This window comes from Rhipicephalus sanguineus, chromosome 10, assembly GCF_013339695.2.
Source record: "Rhipicephalus sanguineus isolate Rsan-2018 chromosome 10, BIME_Rsan_1.4, whole genome shotgun sequence".
NCBI lineage: Eukaryota > Metazoa > Arthropoda > Arachnida > Ixodida > Ixodidae > Rhipicephalus > Rhipicephalus sanguineus.
Window position 1 is genome coordinate 121,984,287 of NC_051185.1, and position 20,160 is coordinate 122,004,446.

Consider the following 20,160-nt stretch of genomic DNA (forward strand, 5'->3'; position numbering starts at 1 on the left):
TATCATAATTGCTGCGCGTTATTCATTCTTCGTCGTCACCATAATATTCCTCTTTACATGCAGTGCACGACGTAAGGCTCTCCAAGCGATCTCCAAGTATGACCGAGTTGGGCGCGCTTCTTACATTTCATGCCAGTAAATGTGTTAATTTCATCAGAGCAGTTGATTTTCTGCCCCCTGTATTCTGTTTTCCTTAACATGGCATGTATTCTGTAACCTTGGCAGACCGGGATTTTAATTTAACTCATATGGGCTATATGGTTATCTGACATACACATCATATGTGTATGTTTATTTCCAACTTTATGTTGGAAATAAATTTTCTCGATTCTTGACTCTTGATATGGCTTCTCAGGTTTATCTCTACTTGTGCTATAACTTATCCCATGACTAAACGAATTGAGTCATGAGGGAACTACGAACAACCATAAGGAAACCGAGCTGAATTCTTGTCTTTTTTTTCCTGCCCGAGTTATCTTTACAGCGCATGGACTGGAAAATACAATATAGTTCATCTTTGCCCTTGCTAATTCACCATCGTGAACAACATCCTGTTATTTCGGAGCTGTTACATGCTTGCACTGTTTTCTTTGTCTATATCTGAAAGTATAACTACCACAACGTCACCTACCCTTTCCTTAAATGTACTCAATGTACGCTTGTTACTCTCCCTGATCTTATGAATCAGAAATCCAACGCTGCATGGTCTATTATCAGGAAGAGCTCTGCAATGATGCCATCAGTAGGCACTGTGCGTGACTTACGCATTTGTCTATCCTCTCTGAGGCTAACGTCTGAATTAACAGCGCGAACGAAACAAGGAAGAATAATTAAAAGCCGGTATTTCCGCAATTATTGTGTACTGTTTGCTTTAAAATCTAAATTCGAATTTGTTAACCACCCAACTTGCCCTGCTTACCGTTTTAAATTGTTAAAACACTTGAGGTGCGCCAAACTTCTGCATCCTCCAGGAAAGTGTTCTGGCTAGGCCACTGACAACAACGTAAAACGCACGGCAGTGTAATGCAGTCAACATAAATGCATTTTTTTTCTTGTCGCATCTTTCAGCCTCTCCAATACAGGCGGTAGCTGTATGTGTGTACTTGTTTTAATTTAGCAACGAACATTAGTCCTTCCTTAAACTTAGAGGAGCGGCTGACAATGCCTGCAGCCTGGCACTATCTGCTAGTCAAAAGTACCTCTTCATTAAGAATTCCGACGACGCTTCCATCAACAAAAGGGTGCGCGAAGCGAAAAGCAGCGCTAAAGGGTGCTTTGCTCGATAAGCGAATCTTCTAAAGAAGGCACAACTTTGGGGAAACGCTGAGCCAACAGCACAAAAAAGAAGTTGCTCTGGATAACACAGGGAGTGGCTCCTCCAAATTGTATTGCTAGAATGTCAGCCCTTCTGTTTGTGTGTTAGCGTTTCTGCTTTTTCAGATGATAGCTATATTGAGACTTTAGACAACTAGCATATCCGAGTTCTTCAGTATGCAGGCACCTGTTCACTTCTGATAATAGCGTTAGGAAGTACAAAGTCTCTAGTAAAAGACCTGTCGCTTGAAGCACCAGGTTTATATCTTTACAGATTATTAAATTATAAAAATTAAATCATGATCCATATCTGTGAAATTTGAGTAAACATCAGAGCTGGCAAGCAAGCGCCACCGCCTGGCGAGCGCAGATTGAGTTCTTTCTTCATCTTTCTTTATCTTGTGCTTTCTTCTTTCTCTCTTTCTTTCTTTCTTTGTTTCTTTATCTCTTTCTATTTTGCCCTATTTTTTCCTTTCCTCCTAACTCTCACATCACTCCTCCTGACCCTCACTTTTCTTCCCCCCCCCCTTGCTATGCTATATTGTTCATGGCAACACTATGGTTTACCCTCTCGCCTCGACCTTTCCTCCTCACCTTCACTTCTTTTTCCCACCTCCTTGCGATACTATACTATGAATGGCTATGCTATGCTCCTTCCTATGGTATACGCTACAAGGCTATGCCATGCTTTGCCCTCTCCCCTCCTTATTTCCTTCCTCCTCACCCTCAAATGTCACCTCCTCCTCCTCCTCACTTTCCTTTGCATATTACACTGTGCATGTCTATTCTATGATAGGAGCTGCTTGGCACATACCCGTTTTCTGTGGTGCATGACAGTGACAGTGACAAGAAGTTTACTTAGTAGTCCTGAGGAAATTGACGAAGGGAGGCCTAGGGCTCCCTATCGAATCGGTGGCTCCATGCAGGTAGGAACCGGGAGGTGGTGATTCTCGGCGACGGCACGGGCCCTCTGGACAGCCTGTAGTTGAAGAATGATGTCCGAACTTCGAAGAGCTTCATCCACTTCATCTTCTGTGCAGACCGGAGCTCACATTGGATGGGCACAGCCGGAGTATCTGTATAAGAGAGCAGGAATCGTGTCCGCATTTAGAGCAGGACTGCGGAAAGTCAGGATCAAGACGATTAAGTGCTCTAGGTGTGGGTTACGTTCGTGTATGCAATAACCTGAGCGTGACCGACTGAGTCCTATTCAAGTCGGGACTAGGGGGAGGGAAGGTCCTTTTGCTTAATCCGTAATGCGAGGTAACCTCGCGGAATGTAGATAAGGAGTCTGTAGGGCTTACAATCCAGGAGAAGCGCTGGGTCGTCTGAACAAGCGCGGGGCATGAAATCTCGCGCCAGGCAGTGAGCCCACTGATTGGGATTACACCCCTCCAGATTAACGACACTGTCTACATGAGCCGGGAACCACGAAATGTAGTGTCCTCCCTTGTCCTTGTTCGCGGTGATATGAAAGGATTTATGACCAATGCTCGCTGCTTGTTCCGCTGTCAGTCCGGCCGAAAAAGACCCGACTGCCATACGCGAGTCGGAGAATATTGGATAGTCGTGGGATTCTTAGCAACATGTATGGCCAAGACTATCGCATTCTCTTCCGCCAAGTGAGCGTTGTTCGTGCAAATGGATGCTGCATTCACTAGCTTTCCACGCGCGCCGACAACTGATATTACAAACCTGTTCTCCATGCCATATTTGCCAGCGTTAACAAAGAAATCCCGGCATCGAGGGGGTTCATATTTTTAATGATAGCATTGGCACGTGCGTTATGTTTAGATGTATATTTCTCGGTACGGGTTCTACCATTATACCTTCCTTTGATTCTCTGGATAAAGTAAATACTCGCCGAGGTTTTACAGAGAAGCTCTATACCTTTGGTTGGTCGGTCGGTCGGTCGGTTAATTGGTTAGTTGGTTGGTGAAACTTCATTAGTAGTCCTGACTAAGCGCGCAGTGGGCTTCTCCCACGTTGGGACGGGCAGGCTAAGCCTGAACACTGCATCGTGGGCTCTCTGGGCGGCCCAGTGCTGGTCCCCTTTGTTGGGGCTTCCGATGGCGGAGCACCGCTTGCCTTGGTTGCCTTGATCACTGCCTAGTAACGAAGGGCATCGCCAGAGCATGTGCTCTAAGTTAGCTACCTCTCCGCGACGGAGGCACGAGTCGCTAGTGTACGTATCGGGAAAACTTTTGTGAAATAAAGCCAAATTTGGGCACGAACCCGTCTGTAAAAGTCGAAGTGTCATTGCCTAAGCTCTGTTTGATTTTCTGTGAGGAGGGGGTACACCCTCCTGCTTAGGTAGAAGTACTGTGAAATCTCGTTGTATGTGCTTGGGCGATCTCTGTTCTCCAAAGTCGTGATCTGGGGAGAACCTCCGTGGGCGCCGAATGTCAGACCTCGAGGCTTGGAGTAGGCCAGCTCGTTGAGGTTGATGGGGCCTTCTTTAAACTGACACATGTGAGCAGGAAACCACTTTAAAAAGTGATTACAAATGTCATTGCCACCGAGGATGTGTCGTGCTCCCAAGGAGATGGCGCCCGTTGGTTCGAAAATTTCGTGGAGTAAACAGATAACGATCATCATTACAAGCGGGTATGTGGAAAGAAAGCCACAGATGGAAAGAAAGAGAAACAGAGAAAATCTTGGCGAAAAAAATTTCTCGCGAGGTGGCGGGATTCGAACCCGCGATCTGAAGGCAAGCGTCTTAACCGATTGGCTATCCAGGCACTTCAACAACTGCAGGCATACGGCATATCTTTCATAGCAATCAGGCATACAGTATAAAGTCAGTATTCATTTCAATTAGGAAAACCACAAAACAAGCATCAGAGCCGCATGATGGATGATAGCAGACCTGTGAGCAATGGGAACACCCTCCCACTCGTTCCCAGTAAAGATTACGCTGAAGTTGCTTTGCACTTCACACGAGGGCTTCCAACGAGTTTAAAAAAGCCCCTCCTTTTCCGCGCGTGTGTTTCCCGCCTTCATATATAAAAGCCCCGTCTAGCAACTCATTCAGTTCATTGTAATACTGCAATGGGTAGACCATGGAAATTAAAGACACCAGAGGAACAGTGGGAATGCAATGCTTCACGAAAGAAGCAAGTTCGTCTTGCCGAAAATGGTTTCAGAACCAATCATAGTCTAACGCAGCGACCACACAGCGATTATCACTACCATTACCTTAAAGTACTAATAAATCATACCCCCCTCTTCTACCCTCCCCCATCAGCATGGGTGGTGTTCGATTCAGCTTCGCTGGACATTCACGATCGCCGGGCGGGATGCCGGTCCATTTTTTTTTGTTTGGAGCGATGGCTGGCTGAACCTGAAGATTAAACAGCTGTGTTGTTAAAGCCTTAAAGTATGCGCCGGTAAAGTACACACCTGTGCTTCTGCACCAGCGAAGGCCTAAGGTTTCTTAGTGTGGGAGCACTTCGGCGCTAACTCTCCGGATTTCGCCTACGTCAGCAAAAGAACGTGAGGCTTCAGCTGGGCTCATTGGGTAAGCGTGGCAACGCAACAAGCAATACCCAATTTGGCAATGACGCTGCAGGAAATTAACAACAATGCATGGCATAGTGTATTGGTCATATATAGGACGTATTATGGCCCACCCTAAATTTGACCATTGAAAAGTCTATTTGGGCTCGGTTGAGAGTTGACCTGGCCCTCCACAAAAGCTGACTTTCGCAAAATCGAGCGTTGAGTTGGCATATGTTCCAAATCAGCTGGGCCGACTACTAAAATCCACCACCCAAATTTTGGCGGTCCACGCCCAGTACTGTCTACGCCATTCGAATACTGAGTTCACCGATGTTCGATACCGACCGAGCCCACACAAAAATGTTCTTGGCTCCCCTCCAAAACTGGCTTTGCCCAATTCGAAAATTGAGTTGACCCATCTTCAAAACCGACTTCGCCCATCGCCAAGGTATACCAGGACTTCAAACGAAATTTCATTCGCCCAACGCCAAGATCCTGAGTGAGCCATGTTGAAAACCATGGGAAAACAATTGCCAAGCAAAAGCTTGGGCAAACGAGTGAAAATGGACGGAAAGTAAAGCAAAGGCAAGATGGAAGCCTAGCAATGTGTCTGTCGACTCAAAGTTTCTGATATGAACTAAAATGGCAAAGCATAGTTGACTAATGAAACCGACAGACAATTAGGCTAAGGAAAGCATAGGGGATATTATTTGTGGTTTTGTCATTGTAGTTCAATTATTCTCACTTAAATTGAAAGGAATTAAAGTGGAAGAAAAAGTACCCTTTCCGTCGGTGGTATCTGAACCCACAACCTTCAAAGGTTGGGGGTTCGGATCGCACACGTATAGAATGATTAGGGATCTCCGTTCTCTCTATGGTGAGGCTAAACCACATGAATATGCTGTAAAAGGAGGCCAAAAAGACTAAAAAGTAGACAAACGCCTCACATACATTTGCTATCGCATTTCTAAGCCTATAAACGAAGCTGATCGGTCGTTAAATTTAAGCGTAAAAGTAACGCTCATGTGAAGGACGCGCAAATGGCTTCACAGGATCTCCATGGATGGAACCTCTTATTGAGCCAGAAAAGACCCAAGGCACGCCAAAGAGTTCGGCCACTCGGCCATCGAAGGAGAAAGGGTTTCGACGTGGAACGGGAGGGAGCGGAGGGTAGGTGCAAACGCGCCACGCCGCGGGAGAAAGTTTCCAAGTGCTCCCGGTTCCGGCGAAAGCGCAGAGCAGACGACGAGCTCGCAGGCGGAGCCCGTTTTGCGAGCGGCTCCTCTCCAGAACCACGAGCTGACACCGCCGCGCAGCTGGCTGTGGATATTGACGCCACACGAGCGCGTGGTCTCGACCGCAAAAGCAGCATTACGCACGCCGCTCAAGCATTACTCGAGTGAAAGCGAAACTTCCTGGCATCGCGTTGACGCTACTGGGACAACGCAACGCCGAGTGCTTCTAGTTTGCACCACCGCTGCTCTTCCGCTAATTGTTTCGTCTGCTACGCCTACATCGCTGCGTTGTGTCGTCTGTTGTGTGGCAGGCGTGATAGCCGTGAGACCCTGACATCTACTGCTCGGTTTAAGTGCTGTTTCATCCGTTTATCCTTTTGCATCGCCACCCGTGCTCTTTGGACTAATCAACTATCATCTGAAGTTTAAGGTAAGAGATGTTTGCTTAACGAAATTGATTATTACGCCTGGAACAACTCTAGCCTTCCCTTTCGTTCAAACCTATTTGTTCTACGTTGTTTTCTTTTTTTTGCATTAGGTAGCAGTTGCATCAACGAGTCTTGCCGTAACTGTTAAGTGTAACATTTGCGTAGCGTGTAAGCTGCGATTCGACAAGACAGGAAGCGCTGTCCAGTAGTTATATTTAAAAATAAACTGTAATACAAGTGAAAATTTACTCAGCATGCTTTTGCTAATGCATTTCATGAACGTAAATGACTTTCAGCGCTATCCGCCCATTCCGCATACATACGCGTCATGTGCATGAGTCATTCACTGGTGATGCTTACCTTTCATTGCGTGGATTGAGGGTGATAGTCTAGGCGACTGAATAATTTACATGTCGCGTTTTTTTTCTTTTTTATTTCGTAAATATGTTCTTATTCAAGCCTCGCAAGCTTACCTCAATGCGTTTTCTTATTTTACTTAAAACGAGCTTGCCAATGCCTCTCTCTGTTTCACTCTCGCGAAATGGAACAGCAAATCGTCAAACAGTAGTCAGATAACAAGAACGTTAGCAGCGAACACCACACGCAACAACAGTGGTAAACATCCTGCGCTCTATGCAAACGTTGCCTGTTTCCCGAACTGTGTGCAGTTCAGAGCTATGCATGGCAGTTCGTGGCAAACACTGAATGTGCATTATGCGCAAGGACTAGACACGGCGATAATGGATGTCGATGTTACGTTATCTAAAACACGATTGTTTTACACACATACTTACATACATTTAACACGCATACTTTTGGCGGCAGCTTTCTTTTTTTCACGTTTGTGCTAGCAGGAAACCATGTTCGCATATATTTCATTAAAAATTATCTAAATTTGCACTTTCATGAAGCGTCATATTTTAACCGAAGCAGGGCATGAATATATTGTCGTGATGTTTTGATAAGCGAAATCTTGTGCATAAAAACTTGTCTTTCCCAAAAAAATCTACTTCAGCACTTTACAGACATAACAAGGGCCAAGTAATTGCGCTTTAACAATTGAACAAAACTTCATCTCGCGTACTTCAGAAAAGACTGGTTTCCCGATCCCTTTGGTCTTTTTCAATGAAGTTCCTCGCTCGCTCGCTCAGAGTTCCAGTCACAAATATCTTGAACGCGCACTAAAACCATTCTGCTTATTTGATACTGCGAAAAAGCGTGGTTCTTTATGGATGCTTTTAATAATGAACCACTTTTTCAATGCTTTAGGAAGATCTCTGAGGGGCGGAATTTCTTTTTTCTTAGTGCTGAGAACTAACATCCGCGACTCTTCCTAAACTTCGAGTTATTTCTTTTCGATGGTTTCGCTAGGCAGGTTAAAGCCGTCAGGCCGCTGATAATATGATACATAGAAGCCACTAACAATGCAGACGGGAACCGCCCGTGCTGCAACAGATACAGTAATCAACTGATAGTCATCACTTTTTTTGTTACTTCTGAAAAGCAGAACAGCACATTTTTAATCTTCGTTTTTTTAAATACTCCTGGTCGTGCGAGCTAGCGCTGATGTTTCCGCGGCCTTTAAAAGTTGCTGCAGAATTCCCTTAATATGTCTGTTATGTTTAAGCTCCAATAATGCTTTTGCTTCTCCCCAAATGCAGCACCTGCTTCGCTTGGAAAAAGGTAGAACATGTTGTTTGGAGTGTGCTAATTAGAAAAGCTTCCTTAGCTGCGGTAAAATTACACATTCCGGGTGGTTTGTGGCCATTACTAAGCCAGTACCTAGTCCTCAGAAGCGCTATAGAAAAACATTTCCAGCTTTTTTTTATTATTACTCTGGTTTAGTACGGGAAAACGGTCTCTGATATATACGAAAACCATGCCTCATCGGAAGAATTACTTTAGGAATAGAGCGTTCATTTTTTGTAAGTGTCGGTGTATCAGTTCTTGTCTGCTGTAGCTTTTTTCTTTTTTTAACATTCGTTTTTGTCAAATATAGAAAAACAAGAACTGCACAAGAGTTTCCCTACTGCCCCGGGCGCGGCCTAGACCAAGGCCATCAATTCGCAGGATATTTAATAATGTTGTCTCACCCACTCTACTTCTCACGATTGCTGCAGGGTGAGCAAAAGTGCAGTGCATTTTCTTTATTTTATGCTGTTCACTTCTGGTACATCACAAATAAGTTACTCGTGATGAAATTTTAAAACAAAAATATATACAGGGTGTTTCAAGAAATGTCTCCAACCTTTTCAAAAAATCAGGAAAATGCGATATCTGATTGCTGCCTTCAGAATTGGTTTTTCTGTAGTGGCAGGGATTTTAAGATGGTTAAAGAAATTATTTGCGACTGTAAATAAAAAGTTAACTTGATTAACTTTTTAATTAGCGGAGTTTAGTGGTTGTGTCGAATGGGAGAATTGAAGTTGTTCATGCCAGAAACCCAACGCAACTTTGAGATTTCGGAAAAGTGGCATCTAGTAATAATTACGAAATAATGAAATTCAACCAAATTCAATGGCAAAACCAAAACAGAAACATGGAAGAACACAACTACCATATTCTTCTGAGACGTCCAAAATGAGTGAATGACTTTTTCTGTAGCGCTAGGCATCTTAAGATGGTTAGAGACATGACTTGAGACAGTAATTAAGAAAGTTAAAAGAATTAACTTTTTAATTAGCGGAGTTAGGTGACTGTGTCGAATTGGGGAATCGAAGTTCTTCGTGCCAGAAACCCATCCCAACATTCAGATTTTGAAAAGGCGGCCTCTAGTAATAATTAGAGGTAATGAAAATCAACCGAATTCGATGGCTTTCGCTGTTGAAAGCCGTCGCATTTCGTTGAATTTCATTACGCCACAACAATTACTACAGGACGCTTTTTCGAAATCTCAAAGCTCGGATGGGTTCCTCGCATGAAAAACTTCAATTCTCCCATTTGACACAATCACCTAACTCCATTAATTAAAAAGTTAATTAATGTAACTTTCTTAATTACAGTCCAAATGATGTCCTTAACTACCTTAAGATTCCTGCCGCCACAGAAAAAGCAATTCTGAAAGCCCCGAGCAAATATTTCATTTTACTGAATTTTTGAGAAAGCTTGGACACATGTTTTGAAACACCCTGTATATACATATCGAAAGGGTCTTGTTTGTATGCAATGTTACAGGTTACGTAAGCGCACATCTTTTGTCGATGCCTGGCAGTTACTCTTAAATATATCAAAAGGTCTGTGTACCGCCAGAAGGAGACGCGTAATAAACACTTTCTTAAAATAAATCTTAATAAACTGGCATGTAGTAGGTTGGCATGAACACAAACGCGCTAAATATTACCATTAACTCAATAGCGGTTTCGCGAAAGGTGTGACCCGATCCGTGGAATCTCACAGCCTATCATTTCTGCGACTGATTACTCGTGTAGCTAGGTTCTCCCGTTACAGTAAACAATGTAACCTGGTGATGAAATATGTTTGCAGCAAAGTTAAAAAAAAAGAGGAATGACAACTCTCAGAGAATACTAAAAATAAAGCTGTTCGTTGTTCACCTTCTATTACCAATGCATATTTGCTTCTTTTATTGGTACAGGTTGCATAAATGCTGCTTTACGGAAACAGATAAGGTATACAGGTTTCTTATCAATTGTAAGTCATGGACTATGAACTCTAACGATGGCACGTCTACTGCAATCTACACTTTAATTTGTATAGCACACAAAAAGAAAGACAGAAAGGGACGACGCAAACAAAGTGCTTTTAATCCTTCTTGTTTTTGTGCGCTGTAAAAGTTAACATGGATTACCAACATGCCCAAGGTTATGCTCTTTCATGAAATCTACACAACATGAGGAATGGCAATGCTGTACGTAAACACACTTTACACGCGAATAATTCACTTTCGAATACTGGCAATACAGTACGCTCAGTCACCCAGTAAATCCGTCCTTAAAACAAAACCCTTGATGCACCATCAACGGTGATGACGTAGGACGGCGTTGTTGGCCCAGTCGCAATTGTTCATGTGGCAATGCCGTCAACGTTGAAGAACGTCAATAATTACGGAATTGCTTATGACGCTCTGTCATGTGTAAATTCTGTCGATGTTATCAGGATGTCTTCACCTCAGTTTAAAAGCACGCGCTTTTATAAAATTGCAAGCATGTAATACACAGAAAGCAATTTTCTTCTGTAACACATCATGCCTGTATAGAAAAACCTGAGTCAAGGACATCAGCGTTTGGTATGTCGAACTTGTCGACTTAATGATTTCTGATGTGATTATTCGGTAATGTTCTCCGATGCATTACAGTTAATTCCCATGCCATATGCCTGTCTTACTCGTTAGCGAGAGCTGTGTTGCTGCAGGTTTTTCCTTGAAGAAGCAACGCAAGTGGCATATGTATATTTATGTCGTATCGCGCGGCCGAACATTGGTGATAACTTCCTGAGAAATATCAGCATCTGCGGCACAGTTTACGTCACCTTAAACAATGTCACATAATCTCTTCGGGCAATCGTTTGTGCATCGTATTGATCACTATAATGTAAGGCAGAGATGTCATTTCGGGATCTCTCAAGAGATAACATAGTGAAACGCAAGGGCTATTTCCTAATCTTTGTTCGCTGTTGTCGTTAGGACTGTGTTCTATAAAGCTTGAAAATAATTGCAGGCATACCGAGATGTGTATGTGCGTGTTTGTGTGTGTCTCTCTTAATGAAAATAAATAAACTTGTGTTCGACTTAACGAAATCAATGAATAAGGAGTCCTACAGTAGGCCCTCGACAACATTACGGGATGAACGAAATTGGACCGACGGACTTACTTTTGGTACGCGCAATCACTTGAAGTCGATGGATGATATAGCTAAGCATTGATTGATTTGTAGAACTTCAAGCATAATTTGATCCTTAACTTATAGGCCATGACTAGAACTGCAAACAGCTTTTCTTGGCACCTTTATGTGTTCGCTTTATATGGTGGAAACTTTCAAGGGAACCTAAGCTTTCGATATACTGTAAAAAAATTCGGCAGATCCCACGTACCGTGGGAGTCGATGTTATGCGAAGCGCGAGGCGGAAAGGTCACCGAGGCGTATTTTTTTTACTGGCGAAACATTACAAAATGACGCTACAGATTTATATAAATATTATACGCACACATATACGTTGAACAGCCGCATATGTATTATATAATTAGTTGTTTACAGCTGGGTAACGCTGCCGACGGCAACGTGGGTATTACCAACACCAGAAGCGGTAAGCTGATATGAAGCGCTTTACTTGTCCCTTATGATGCAGAACACACGCACGCTTCACAAACCTGTGTGAAACGTGCGAGAACAAGGTCATCAACACCGGGATCAGTGCGGTCATGACTTGTTATCGGATCCGGCTGTGATCGCGGTGATGAGGGGTCCATGTGTAGTGAAGTATGAGGTATAGTACAGCTGTTGGAATTCGTGGATGCCTAGGTCATTTCGTCGACAAATTGTCTCTCGATAGAGCCGGCGACATGTCCGAATCTCAGCTCATCTTTTGCGTTGGTGAGATGTGGGCCGTCGAGGCTGGTAGGCCTGGACAGTGCTACGCAGACCAACATCAGTGGATGGCGCTTGTCGTATTCGTGGACTACCTGGGCGTATGAGGCCCACGTAGCCTAGTCTACAAAGCGGCTGTCAATCAGTCTGGCATCATGCTCGGTCAGCGTGAGTCCATCGCCTAGCTCAAGAAATGTAGAGGACACAGCGTCGTTCTGGCGGACTAAGTGCTCTTTACCGTGCGGTGATGTGAATATCATACTTAACTTTCGTTAATGTATTCCTCAGGGGTCGAGCAATGCTTCAATATAGCTTATTGAATCATAAGAATAAAAATGTAATGTTTATTAGGCTGCTATAAAAGCAGAGTCAACACTGGAACCAAAGACGTTAATCTGATATGACGCGTGTATCGTAAGAGTACAGATCGTATTAATATCATATAATGTTTATTGCTTGCTTGTAATATTAGATAGCAAGCATCACAACCACAATTGACGTTGCACCGATATTACGCCTGCATAGGCTGTCTTTCCAAAGCAGTTTAGAGACCTGGCGTGGCTCTGTGGTAGGATACCTGATTGCCACGCAGAATGCTTGGGTTCGATTCCTGCTGGGATCCCAATTTCCATTCATTCCATTCGTCGGGTCAACGCTGCAGATTAGGTTTTTCTTAACGCCCTCGCATTTAAATTACCAATGTCTGTTCTCGCCGTTCCTGGTTAGATATCAACTGTCAATCACCTGTGGCGCATACCCGTACACAGGCGCCCGTGTTAAGCGGGTATGTGCCACACGTGTCTGGAGGAAAGGGTTTGACGACGTACGAGACAGGATTTTAACGTTATTCATGTCATGACCCCACAGTCATATTCGTGAAATCCTCTTAACCTCCCATGCCAATTTCGGTCCACACCAAACTAAAGAGGCGATCATGAGATCACCCAGACGTAGGCGGCTAGATAGATAGATAGATAGATAGATAGATAGATAGATACGTAGATAGAAACGCTCAAAGTGCCAGAGGTTCGCTAAGAAATGCTTCGCATTTAATACCTGCTTGGAAGCTTTGTTAATTTACTGCGAAAGCGTCGTTCAGAAATGAAGCATGGTCGTAGGAAAAAATGGTCGTGGGAAGAAAATATGACCAGTAATCCTCAGCATGCGGTAGCAACGCCCGATAGTAAAGACACGACGAAACGGAACTTGCTTGTAGTCGTCTGCGTATTACTGACGTCGGTTTAGCGTACATTTTAAGCAACACTGCTGCACAATGAGTCTGCAGTACAGGACTCTGTAATGAGGCCTCTACTTGACGGCAATGTCCGCATACGTTACTGATAGCCTGTCATAAACGAATAAAAAAGAGCGCCGAGTAATTGAAGCGGACGTCGGCCTGTTTCACAAAGCCTCTGAAGTCACGTTCGACCAGTGGAGCACAATAGTTCCCTGGCGTTTCTATTTGTAAGAGGACAAAAAAGAAGCGACCATAAATCTTTCAGTTCACTAATAAAAGAACGGCCATTCGTAAGATTGCATGTGCATAAACGGAGCTGCAATTATATCCCTCTATTCGTCGTCCCAACATGAAGGATGCAAATACTAATCACGTACGTCATTCTTTTTACTTATGCTATTTCTGAAATAGCACGTTGTTTAGCTGTTCGGGAATAATTTTACTTTATGTCCACACTGATGAGTCTTACAAAATCTCTTTCACAATTTAATGAATGTCACTTTGCAACGAAGACTAAATTCATAAATGCTCTTGGTTGGGTCAGACGAGCCTTTAGCCATATTCTAGAATCATTCGGCATCTGCTAGTTACTTCCCGAGGTTGTGTTACAGCTTTTAAAATGTTTACCTCTTTTGAATTCGTTGTGTAAGGAAAATTATGTATGTATACTTTATTTTGTTTCATGTTTGTCGCGTTTAATAATCATTTTATGTTTGTTTCCCCATGATATTTCTGATTGCATTGTGTGCACCTAGAGTTTCAGAGTGCTTTTCCTGCTCTTAAAGTGCTCTTCGCATTCCTGCATTTGTGTAAGGCCGGTAATTACAATCTCTCTGCTACATGGAGTTCATTGCTTTGACCTGCTGTCATTTTGAGAGGCTTGACACTGTGTGCCTAGAACGTAATACGTGACATGGTGAAAACAATCGTTACGCTACATGTCTGGCAGCTGTTCGGCATTGTCCCACGAGGAAAAATGTTGTTGTCTGTGTGTTTTGATGCATAATTTGCCTTTTGAAAGGTATTGTTTCAGGCAAATGACAACGCTCTCAATTCCGCCGAACTGTGTCTTGCAGTTATCTATTTTATTAACCTAAATATAATCATGTGACCGTTCTGACATATGGAATACCGTGTAAAATCTGAGAATGGGACATGAAATGCGAAAGGATACTGCTAAGCTGTATAATAAATCACGATGCCGCATAGCTTTTTTGTAAGTAGTTGAACAGGTGCGAAATAGATTATGCCACGTGAAGATAGTTGAATGCGACTCGTGTTATCGCAGCATGAACCTCCGTAAGGTGCAGAATATTTTCCTTTCAAACAGCCTACTTTACTTTAGAAACAAGACATTCGTTGTCTTTTTATGGCAGCGAATAATTTGCAAGGCAACTAGCAAAGTACAAAACATAATATAAGCGGAAAGGTACGCGATTGCTCAAGACATCTATATTGGTGGTCTATGCATATCTATCTGGATATCTGTGTATCTATATTTGTCAAAGATACTCAAGTGCATCATAAACAAAACTTCGTCTTGCAGATAAAACTTCGGTATTTATAGACAATGAATGCACTAGCTTGAATGCATACAACTCTGGCGCTTTTCGAGTAGTTACGCATGTGGACATAGATATGCCTATATCGCTGAACCAGCCATCGACAAAACCGTCCTCTTCATCATCGCTCACTTCGGTCTTATATGCCCGCCTAACTTTCTGTCTCTCCCTCACATGTTTGCCTTCTCTTGGAATCCAGTCTGTTACTCTTAATGCCCGGCTGTTATCTCGCCTACCGGCTATATACCCTGGCCATGCCCATTTCTTCTTGACTTCGACTAAGATGTCCTTAACACCCGTTTGTCCCCTGACCCACGTCGCTCTATTAAGTCTCTTAAAGTAACGCCCATCCTTTTAGATGCGAAGCATCTTATAGCGGAGTTCAAACCGGTGGTGGTGGGGGTGGTGTGCGGCGTGACCACCCTTACTGCGCATGCACAAACCCTCTCCACATACGTCCTCTCCACTCCCCTCTCACCACTCCACTACACTTCCCCTCTCCCCTGCCCACTTCGCCTTCCCCCTCTCCACTTTCCCTCTCCCCTCCCCCTTTCCACTCTTTCTCTGAAACATGGGTCAGGCATGCCGAAATTCTCTCCTGCGCAACGCCGCGATGAGCGCCAGTGCATGCGCGTCCCCTCCCCCTCTCTCGCACGCCTGTCGACCGCGTTCCCTGCTTGCCTGTGAGAATTAACGGCCAGGCTAGAGGGAACACAAGGCGCGCGTAGCGTTCCTCTTCGCGTTCTACGACGCGAGGTCGCTAGCATGCCCCACGAACGCCAACGGAACGCCATCGTGCAAGTGCTCCGGCTTCGCATCACCTCATGGTCCCCTTTAGCGGGAAATCGTGTAATTTTTTTCTTTCCATGGCCCGCTGTGTCGTCCTCAATCTAAGATTAACCATCTTCGAGAGCGTTCAGGTTTCTACCCGTAGGTAAATACCGTTAACAGGCAGCTGTTTTATACCGTTATGCTGTTGAAGCATCCGTATACCCTCAATTCTGAAAACGTGGAAATTTGTCGTCCGAGAACATCGTGTAGATGTTCCATCAACATCATCCAGGAATGTTTGTCGCGTGCAAGCATGCATTTTTCTCCTATGATAAGATCTTGTCATCAGCACATTTTGCAGGTGCTACATTTCACCACAGGTCAGCAGATAATGTGGATATCACTCAGACTCACTCTTGAAGTATATTTTGCATTTAGAGCTCACTCGGCCTCAGACTCACCCAAATTTTACTCAACCGGACCCACTCAGATTCAGACTCACTGAATTTTTTTTCTACCCAACACACTCGGACTCAGACTCACTAAAATATTACTCATCCGGACTCACTCACTCAGACTCACGGCTCGATCTGAAGCTGAGTCAGTCTGACGAGTGACTCATGAGTGAGTTTGCCTGCCTATGCATTGAACCTGGTCAAGCATTTAACGTAGACGTTTTAACGTAAAGATTTTTAATATAGTCAAACTCTTCTACCACACGAAAAATCAAGCGTTATTTTCTTCACACTTGTAGCGTAAGGGCTAAATAAAAAGTGACGTTTTTAGGGACCACTACAGATGGGCATCCAAGTGCGAAATTAATTCTTTAGATACATAAGCTTTTTTTTCGCTCGGTGTAGTTCTACCTCATATTCATACCGTCCACCCTACTACCGTAGGTTCTGTTTTTAAATGCGAAGCATTTCTCAGCGAACTTCTGCGACTTTGAGCGTATCTATCTATCTATCTATCTATCTATCTATCTATCTATCTATCTATCTATCTATCTATCTATCTATCTATCTATCTATCTATCTATCTATCTATCTATCTATCTATCTATCTATCTATCTATCTATCTAGCCGCCTACGACTTTGTGCTCTCCTGGTCGCTTGGTTAATCGAATGTACACCAAAATTGGTATGGCGTAACATGACTGTATGGCGGACATCAACTGACAAGTCATAACATGAAAATCGTGACACGCATGTCATGTACAGCATGATTCACATGCCACGCTCAAGGTGCGCAGGCGGCCGTTTCGCTAGCTTGATATACACCAAAATTGGTATCTTGTGACGTGACTGTGTGACGAACATAAATAACACGAGTTACCATGAAAATCATGACACGCCTGTCATGTACAGCATGACTTACGTGCCACGCCCATGGGGCGCTGGCGGCCGTTTCGCTAGCTTTATCTACCCCGAAATTGGTATTGCGCGCCGTGACTGTGTGACGAACACAAAAACACGAGTTAAGATGAAAATCATGACACGCATGTCATGTACAGCATGACTTACGTGCCACGCTCGTGGGGCGCTGGCGGCCGTTTCGCTAGCTTGATCTACTCGGAAATTGGTATTGCGCGACGTGACTCTGTGACGAACATAAAAACACGAGTTAACATGAAAATCATGACACGCATGTCATGTACAGCATGACTTACGTGCCACGCTCATGGTGCTCTGGCGGCCGTTTCGCTAGCCTGATTTACCCCGAAATTGGTATCTTCCGACGTAACTGTGTGACGAGTATAAATAACAGCAGTTAACATGAAAATCATGACACGCATGTCATGTACAACATGACTTACGTGCCACGCTCATGGGGCGCTGGCGGCCGTTTCGCTAGCTTGATCTACCCCGAAATTGGTATTTTCCGACGTGATTGTGTGACGAACATAAAAACACGAATTAACATGAAAATCATGACACGCATGTCATGCATAGCATGACTTACCTGCCACGCTCATGGTGCGCTGGCGGCCGTTTCGCTAGCTTGATATATACCGAAATTGGTATCTTGCGATGTGACTCTGTGACGAACATAAATAACACGACGTAACATGAAAGTCATGACACACATGTCATGTACAGCATGACTTACGTGCCACGCTCATGGTGCGCTGGCGGCTGTTTCGGCAGCTTGATCTACCCCGACGTTGGTATTGCGCGACGTTACTGTATGACGAACATAAATAATGGGAGTTAATATGAAAACCATGACACGCATTTTCCTCAATGACATACAAGACGATGTATGCAGCTCTTTGCTGGCTGCTTCGCATTACATCGATTCCCACAATGCGTGGGATCTGCCGGCTTTTTTTTTAGAATGCTCATGAATGTATGACTCGATTTTACCCTTGAACAGATGCAAACTGCGCCACAGTGGTGACAGGTGATGCCTTGGAGAAGTAGGTCTCTGCCTTGGATTAAATTCTCAAACAAAATGGCGACACCACGCTCTTTTCTAGGTGACTAAACACGAAATAAAACAGGTTGTTCGTGTAACGGGCCTACCTTTCGTCCAATAGTACGGTGCAGCAAAATAACTTCAAAAAGTGCATAGTTTTGTATTCATTACCATGCAACGTCAAAATTTTATCAAAGATATCACATGAGACGTAAAACGTGGCATGTATTCACAAATAGGCTTTCGCTATAAAACTGGCAGGCAGAGATAAGTGCAGCCAATTTCGATGTTGGACATACCGTCACCGGAAGTGTCCGATTCCTTGACGCTCGCACCTTATGCATGCATGATCCACGTGCGTACAAGCACACATGTCTTAGCCACGTATGATCAAAAAGAGCAGTGTATATAGCGTGTTTAGAACAAAATATAAACTATTTAGAGTATTAAGATTGTAAGCTGCGCGAGTTCGTTGGTGTTCATCATAAATTGAGAGTATTTGCTAGGGAGAGCTGGATGCAGCTGTCTCTAGCAAAGTTCCTTGAAGGAGTAACAAGGTTTAGAAAATGCAAGGTTATTTATTATTACAATGGCAAATTGGCGAGCTGTCTCTAGAAGATGCGAGTTCTGAAAAAAGAACGAAGTGATATGGAGTACTTTGTAGGTACATTACTACGGGGGAGGGAAAATCTTGTTCCTGGATGAATTCGCGAATACTAGTGAACGCTGTATGTGCAGGAAAAAAATGGGGCCGATTTAGAACACCGTATAGTAGCTCTGTTATGAGAAAGCAGTAAACCTTTCTGGAGAAACAGTAGCAAAGTAATAAATGTGTTTAGATAAAAAATGAGAAGAATTTAGAGCACGACGTACTCTACAATGGAACATTTCCAGGTATACATGGAAGTCAGGTCAGTGATTATGATTTGAAAAAATGCGGACAATTTATAGTATTAAAGGCTGTGCAATGCGAGGGTGGTAAGCTGTCCCTCATAAAGGGTTAAATGTACACAAGGATACATGTGCTTGTACTGTGTTTAGAACGAAAGGTGAAAGACATGGGATAATCCGGAGGTTATAGGTTCGGTCCCTACTGGCGGCAAATTGTCTTTTCGTCAACTCTAATTTCTTCGCACTTATATCATAACAACTGCAATACAATAAAAATGCTGCAAATAACGTCTCCTATAACTTCCTTGGCTTCATTGTATGTTGGTTTTCATTAAGGAGGAATCAATATAAGCGATTTAGAGTACTGTGTACTGAGTGTCAGATCAGTCAACTGTCTCAGGCGCAAGAGCAGCAGGAGTAGGGATTACACAGCTGCTTGACCAATTTGCATTGTTCAGAAAAACTGGTAAACAATTTAGAGCACTGAGTGGTCGATATTATTGGAGAACGGTAGGCTGCCACAGAAAAGCGTGACAATTATCCTGACTACAGAGCTATATGTGTTTGGAAAAAAATTAGCAAATGATTGAGAATACTATATTTTAAGACGGGAGCGGAAGAAGTGAAAACGCTGCAGCAACTATGAACTCGGTTTAGAAAATCGGGAGCGACTTCGATTCAGCTTCTACAACACTATGGGAGTAGCTGCGAGGTGTCTCGTTACAATAAAAATATGTTCGGGAAAGAACTGGCAAAAGATTTGGAGTACTGCGTAGTGCATTATGGCAGAGTAGTAAGATGTCCCTCAGTTGTGAAGAAGGCAATGGGAATGACCCTGCTTATGTGCTTTGAAAAAATAGTTAATTGTTTAGAGTACTATAAAATCTACTCTGGCAGAGTGAAAGCGAGAAAGTGTTTTAAACTAATGGGTCCGTTCAAGTGCAAGTTATGAGAAATTACGAGAGAGGGAACGTCGCTCAAGCCAACGTTTTGATAACAGGACTTTTCTTCTTAAGGACAACTCATGCTGCTGAAACAACAGCTCCAGTGACGGTGTCTGTTCAATATCTAGTCATTTCGAGCCTCCATGTTTTCCTGAATTTCTCTCTCGTTTGAACTTCAAGCGCAAAGAAGTAGTAGCGAAAACATTGATTGATTATAAGGTTTCTGGGCAAGTGGGTGGGGTCCTCAGTCCACGGCTCTACTGGACTTTGCGGCTCGCCCGACTTCGTCGAGCAGGGCCAGCTGGCTCTCCCGATTC

The 20,160-nt window shown here is 43.7% G+C and overlaps 1 protein-coding gene across 1 annotated transcript in view; it reads left to right on the forward strand.

Moving 5' to 3' along the window:
* The first annotated feature begins 6,053 nt into the window (after nt 1–6,053).
* The window catches only part of LOC119372409 (putative protein kinase C delta type homolog), a 559,671-nt gene continuing 545,564 nt past the window's right edge, over nt 6,054–20,160 (forward strand). Inside the window, 1 exon segment of the mRNA XM_037642881.2 lies at nt 6,054–6,480. The gene's annotated coding sequence lies outside the window, so the exon portion shown is untranslated.